Genomic DNA, 7,448 nt, shown 5'->3' with positions numbered 1-7,448 from the left:
GGTTTGATGCCATGTAAGAAAAGAGAGCTATGCCATGGAGTCAAGTTCCTATACCTGAGTACAGATATAAAGGACAAGAAACCATCTGGAATGAAAAGAAAAAGGAAATGCCAGAACTGAATAAGATATGTAAGAGGAAAAGCAAAGCGTGGGGAACGAAATGTGAAACCAAGTAAAATTCATCTGGAGTGAGGATCTGATCATAACTCTGTAAATAAGTTGGCACTAATAAATACATTTCGCTGAAAAAGCTTGCTTTTTTGGTAGACCCTCTACACCCAAACTAAGCATGAGATAATGGCAATATGTAAAAATACAATAATTCCTGAAGTTGAATTACTTTTAGATAAGAGCAGTGTCTGTAATATATATGCTTTTCATATAGAATCATGGAATCATACAATAGTTAGGGTTGGAAAGGACCTTAAGATCATCTAGTTCCAACCCCTCTGCCATGGGCAGGGACACCTCACACTAAACCATGTCACCCAAGGCCTCATCCAATCCGGCCTTGAACACCGCCAAGGATGGAGCATTCACAACCTCCCTGGGCAACCCATTCCACTGACTCACCGCCCTCACAGTAAAGAATTTCTTCCTTATATCCAATCTAAACTTCCCCTGTGTAAGTTTGAACCCGTTACCCCTTGTCCTGTCACTACAGTCCCTGATGAACAGTTCATCCCCAGCATCCTTGTAGGCCCCCTTCAGATACTGGAAGGCTGCTCTGAGGTCTCCACGCAGCCTTCTCTTCTCCAGGCTGAACAGCCCCAACTTTCTCAGCCTGTCTTCATACAGGAGGTGCTCCAGTCCCCTGATCATCCTCGTGGCCCTCCTCTGGACATGTTCCAACAGTTCCATGTCCTTTTTATGTTGAGGACACCAGAACTGCACACAATACTCCAAGTGGGTCTCACGAGAGCAGAGGAGAGGGGCAGGATCACCTCCTTCGACCTGGTGGTCACGCTCCTCTTGATGCAGCCCAGGATACAGTTGGCTTTCTGGGCTGCGAGTGCACACTGCAGCCGGCTCATGCTCATTTTTTCATCGACCAACACCCCCAAGTCCTTCTCTGCACGGTTGCTCTGAATCTCTTCTCTGCCCAACCTGTAGCCGTGCCTGGGAATGCTCCGACCCAGGTGTAGGACCTTGCACTTGGCATGGTTAAACTTCATAAGGTTGGCATCAGCCCACCTCACAAGCGTGTCAAGGTCCCTCTGGATGGCATTGCTTCCCTCCGGCGTATCAACCGAACCACACAGCTTGGTGTCATCGGCAAACTTGCTGAGGGCGCACTCAATCCCACTGTCCATGTCACCGACAAAGATGTTGAACAAGACCACTCCCAACACCAATCCCTGAGGGACACCACTCATTACCAGTCTCCAGCTGGACATCGAGCCATTGACCACAACTCTTTGCGTGCGGCCATCCAGCCAGTTCTTTATCCACCGAGTGGTCCATCCATCAAATTGATGTCTCTCCAATTTAGAGACAAAGATGTCGTGTGGGACAGTGTCAAAGGCTTTGCACAAGTCCAAGTAGATGACGTCAACTGCTCTGCCCCGTCCATCAGTTTCATAGCCCCATCATAGAAGGCCACCAAATTGGTCAGGCAGGATTTCCCCTTAGTGAAGCCATGCTGGCTGTCACCAAGCACCTCCTTGTTTTTCATGTGCCTTAGCATGTCTCCCAGGAGAATCTGCTCCAAGAGTTTGCCAAGCACAGAGGTGAGACTGACTGGTCTGTAATTCCCCGGGTCATCCATTTTCCCCTTCCTGAAAATGGGGGTTATATTTCCCTTTTTCCAGTCATCGGGAACTTCACCTGACTGCCATGATTTTTCAAATATGATGGCCAGTGGTTTAGCAACTTCATTCGACAGCTCCTTCAGGACCTGTGGATGGATTTCGTCAGGTCCCATGGACTTGTGTACGTTTAGGTTTTTAAGATGGTCTCGAACCAGATCCTCTCCTACAGTGGGCCTAGGGTCCTCATTCTCACAGTCCCTGCGTTCGCTTTCCAAGACTTGGGTGGTGCCGTCAGAGACTTTGCCAGTGAAGAGCGAGGCAAAGAAGTCATTAAGAACCTCAGCCTTCTCCAAATCCTGGGTAGCCAGTTCTCCCAATATCTTCCGAAGGGGGTCTACGTTGTCCCTAGTCTGTCTTTTACTCGCTACGTACCTATAGAATCCCTTCCTGTTATCCTTAACATCCCTAGCCAAGTTCAATTCTAACTGGGCCTTAGCCTTCCTCACCTGGTCCCTAGCTTCCCGGACAGCATCTCTGTATTCTTCCCAGGTCGCCTGTCCCTGCTTCCACCTTCTATAAGCCTCTTTTTTCCTTTGAATTTTCCTGAGCAGCTCCTTATCCATCCAAGGAGGTCTCCTGGCCCTCCTGCTGCACTTCCTTCTAGTTGGGATACAACACTGCTGTGCTTGGAGCAGGTGATCCTTGAATAACAACCAAAAGTCTTGGGCCCCCCTGTCCTCTAGGGCTGTATCCCATGGAACCTTACTAAGCAGGTTCCTGAAGAGGCCAAAGTCTGCTCTCTTGAAGTCCAGGGCAGTGAGCTTGCTGCACGCTCTTCTCACGGTCCTGAGGATCTCAAATTCGACCATCTCATGGTCACTGCAACCAAGGCTGCCCTGGAGCATCACATTTCCAACCAGCCCTTTCCTGTTGGTGAGCACGAGGTCAAGCATGGCACCTCTTCATGTCGGCTCCTCTGTTACTTTCAGAAGGAAGTTGTCTTCCACACAATCGAGGAACCTCCTGGATTGCTTCTGCCGGGCCATACCTTCACTCCAGCAGATGTCAGGGTGGTTGAAGTCTCCCATGAGAACAAGGGCCTGTGAGCGTGAGGCTGTTTCTATCTGTCTGTAGAGCGCTTCATCTGAAGATTCCTCTTGATCAGGCAGTCTGTAACAGATCCCCACAGTAATGTCCCCCATCGCTGCTCTCCCTTTAACCTTGACCCACAAACTTTCTGTCGACTGCTCACCCGTCCCCAGACAGAGTTCCATACTCTCCAGCCTATCCCTAACATAAATAGCAACTCCTCCTCCCCGCCTGCCAGGCCTGTCTTTTCTAAAGAGTCTGTAACCTTCCATTCCAACACTCCAGTTGTAGGAGCCATCCCACCATGTTTCTGTGATGCCTACTATATCATACTCCCATAGTCATGCACACATCTCTAATTCCTCTTGTTTGTTCCCCATGCTACGAGCGTTTGTATAGAGGTATCTGAGCCGAGCTCCAAATGCAGCCAGCTCATTGGCTTGAGTGGCTGGAATATCTCTGCATCACTCCAAGCATTTATTGTAGGTGCTGGTAAATGACTGGGTGTGTTGGGATGGAACAATGCCCCCCTCCGCCAACACATCTAGTTTAAAGAAATCTTGACCAGCCTGGCAAGCCTCCTACCAAAACCTCTCTTCCTCTTCTTTGTCAAATCAGCTCCACCAGCCCCCAGTAGACCTGGCCTACTAACTTGGGTCCTGTATTCAAAACACCCAAACCCCTGACTATGGCACCATCCTTTTAACCACTTATTAACTTGGCCAATCCTCCTAGCTTTTTTAAGGTCTCCCCCTGTATCCTGGAGAATTGATGAAAAGACAATCTGAGCTCCAGAGCCCCTAACCACCTCTCCCAGGGCTCTGTAGTCCTTCTTTACGTTCTCCAGGCTACTGCTATCAACATCACTAGCACCCACATGGATCACCAGAAGTGGGTAATAGTCTGGGGGTCTGACTAGAGCAGGCAGCCTCTCTGCAACATCCGTGATCCGTGCCTCAGCTAGGCAACACACCTCCCTCGAGACCGGGTCAGGCCAACAGATGAGTGCCTCTGTCCCTTTCAAAGTAGAGTCCTCTACCACTATGACCCGTCTCTTTTTTCCTGGCAGCACCAGTAGTGATCTTCTTTACCGGCGCACCAGCCAGTTGTTTCTGGTGCAAGTGCCCTTCCTCATTAGCTCCCTGCAGGACAGCAAAGTGGTTCTGGGTGGGGACAACAGATTTAGGAGGAAGCCCCTTGTTTTTAATTGTCCTCTTCCTCTTTTTTTTTTGTTTTTTGTTGTTACTATTTCCCAGCTTCCTGGGTTGACAGCCTCCTCCACTCCTCCATGAGCTTCAGTTGACGCCTGAGGCCCCTGCACAGTTTGGGCCTGGAGGAGGCAGTCCTGCTTCCTCTCAGCTTCCCTGATATCTTGCAGCCTATTGACAGCATCCCACAGCTCAGCCACCTGCTGCAGGAGGACCTCCACCAGGGAGCACTGAGTGCAGCCCTGCCCACTGGGCACCGTTCCCTCAGGAGACCAGCGCAGGCGCTCTCTACACTCTGAGCTCTGCACTGCAGCCTCCCCTCTCATCGGCTCTCTCTGGGTGCCCACGCTGGCTACTGCCGGGGCAGCCAGAGCAGAGCTCCCAGACCGGGCCCTGGTCATACGGCGAGCACTCAATATCCCGCTCGCCTGACTGCACAAACTGCCTCGACCCGTCCTGTTCCCCGCGCTCCTGGCCGCTCGCGCTCCCAGGGGCAGGTTTTTAACCAGTCAGAGCTGATGCCGCTCCTCGTGGCTCCGCCCCCTGTGAGTCAGCTGCTCGCGTCAGCTGAGCTGCCGGCTCCTGGGCAAGTCCTGTCGAGGACCTGAGGCTCCCTCGGTGGCTCTGGCCACTCTGGGTAGAGGCTCCTGGATGCTGATCTCCTCCCTGCTCCGGTGTTGAAGGCTTCCTCTCTTGAGCTACTCACCTCAGCAGCTGACCGACAATGATGACATAATGAGGATGACTTTATTCTGAGGGAAGAAAATGTGTAATAGTGCAAATAACATCAAACAAGAGGGAATAGAACACCTCCTGTATGAAGATAGGCTGAGAAAGTTGGGGCTGTTCAGCCTGGAGAAGAGAAGGCTGCGTGGAGACCTCAGAGCAGCCTTCCAGTATCTGAAGGGGGCCTACAAGGATGCTGGGGATGGACTATTCATCAGGGACTGTAGTGACAGGACAAGGGGTAACGGGTTCAAACTGAAACAGGGGAAGTTTAGATTGGATATAAGGAAGAAATTCTTTACTGTGAGGGCGGTGAGTCAGTGGAATGGGTTGCCCAGGGAGGTTGTGAATGCTCCATCCTTGGCGGTGTTCAAGGCCGGATTGGATGAGGCCTTGAGTGACATGGTTTAGTGTGGGGTGTCCCTGCCCATGGCAGAGGGGTTGGAACTAGATGATCTTAAGGTCCTTTCCAACCCTAACTATTCTGTCATTCTATGATTCTATATGTGTACAGAATTCTCCGTAGTATTTTAGAAGTTCAGTTTGGCAAAACGAGCTGCAAACAAGAACTGAGATTGAGTTTGTGAGGATGAGTGTCAAGGTTTCTGGGAAGTCTACACAAGTTTAGAAATTAATCTGTGAAGTTTGTGGTCACATGGTGAGGATTTAATCTCTTCACAGACACCACACAACTCCATTACATGCTTTGATAGAAATATCTTGATTAATAGTTCTCTGGCATTGTTTTATAGTAAGTTGAAATGGTAGTAAAAATGTCTTTAAATTAGGCAGACCTTTTCAAAGAGACATTCCCAGTAATCTGATCCAGCATACCAAAAGTTTTCAAAATGTCTTTATGCTGCAAACACTTTCAGATTGAGTTGTCACTTTTTCATCTTTCACAGACAGACAAAAGTCACAAAAATAGGGAAAGGAAGCAAAGTCAATGGGTTCTTAGAATGATGCTTGTGTTCACTTTATGTTATGAATTAGATATGAGTATAAATTTGAATACAACTTGAATAAAAGTTGGAAATATTCCAGCTATAGCAAAATTTAATTCCATGACAGAAAGCACCAGTGAAACTAGCGTATATATCAGTCTTCTGGGCTGGCATCACAATCTGAGTCACCAACACCAACTGCACTTCTTTGTTGGTATAGCTCTAGTTTTAATGTCTCTAGACCCACCTCTAAATCTTTTACTTCTATATCAGGAAAGATTGGAACATGGATAGTACATTCCACATACATTAGATTCTGTAATTTATATCCAAGAGAGTCAAGAAGCTTGAATAATGAGAAAAGAGAGGTTATGAAACCATATTTTTAATTTTTTAAATTTTGTTTGTTTAGAAAACCCAACCCTATAATCTATCCTGAAAACTTGAGTTTTGTTTTGGTTTGTTGTTTTTTTGTTTTGTTTTGGTTTTTTGTGTGTGTGTGGTTTGTTTTTTTTTCTAAAGAACTAGATAAAGTACTGTGGAATACCTTCTTGAATGGTAGTTACAGTATTGAACAGTATTATTTTTTCAGCTCTGTTTATAAAACTTTTTCCATACCATTGTTTTGGAGAGGACTGAGTGTAGGAAAGAGGGCAATTATGAAGAAAAAAATACGTAACACCATTAAGTACCTTTCCCTTCTTCCCACAACTTTCATTTTAATTCCTTTCCTCCTGATGTTTCCTTAATTTATTACTTTATTTTCTGGCAGCTGTACTAAATGTTAGAGAGACAATACTTGTTCTAATTTCTCTGAGTCATGTTCATATAATTATTTCAGGCTCCAAATATTTTGATGTGGATATGTACAGTTAATGGTAAGGTTGAGTAAATAACTTACCACCACTATTGTAAAGCAGCTGGAAGTATGCAATTCAGATTTGATGTAGCTGAGATTTATAATCATACTTGGCCATATACACTATTAAAATGTTTTAGTAATTAATACATATTTATGTTTTAATAATATATGTGAGAAAAAATTCCTCAAATATTTTTCATTCTAATACATATGTATCTATAAATTCTCAGGGGAAGTTGGCACATGTATGCAGTCCTGCTTGTTACCCCCCTGCTTCCATTTCCAAAAAGAATACAACCAGTAAAACTAAGCAACTGCAGTTACTATACTGTGATTTTTGAAAGACCAGAAATATAAAAGTGGTATGCAAGGAACCAGAGTATGGAAATCAGTTCCTATTCATTGCTCTTTAATATTTGCATTTTTAAACCACTTCTTTTTATTTTTTTAATTATTGTCATGCAACATATTTTTGTGCTCAGTCTCATGCAACACTTGAAAATATCAAAGTGACAGGTAGATTAAATAGGAGTGGAACAGCATGAGATGAGCTGGGAAGTAAATGAGAAGATCCAACATGTGAATGCAGCACATATAGGACTGAAAGTTCTTTTAGATAGCTGTCAGCTGATGTCAATAATATTTGCATGATACAGGAAAATCAGAAGAGTCTTACCTTTTAAAACATTTGCAAGCAGGTATATCTGTGCATGTCCATGTTGGTTTGAAAGCTATTAACAGAGGGCTTTTTTGCTTTTCTTATGAATCAGATAAGGGTAAGATACAAAGAGGTTCAGATGGTAGATTTAAAATAAATTAGTTGAGGAAACAAGCAAAAAGATCTGTTAGATCTGTGCTAGATTAAATC

Source organism: Psittacula echo (assembly GCF_963264785.1).
Source record: "Psittacula echo genome assembly, chromosome: Z".
In the NCBI taxonomy this organism is placed as follows: domain Eukaryota; kingdom Metazoa; phylum Chordata; class Aves; order Psittaciformes; family Psittacidae; genus Psittacula; species Psittacula echo.
Note: the sequence above shows the minus strand (reverse complement) of the source record.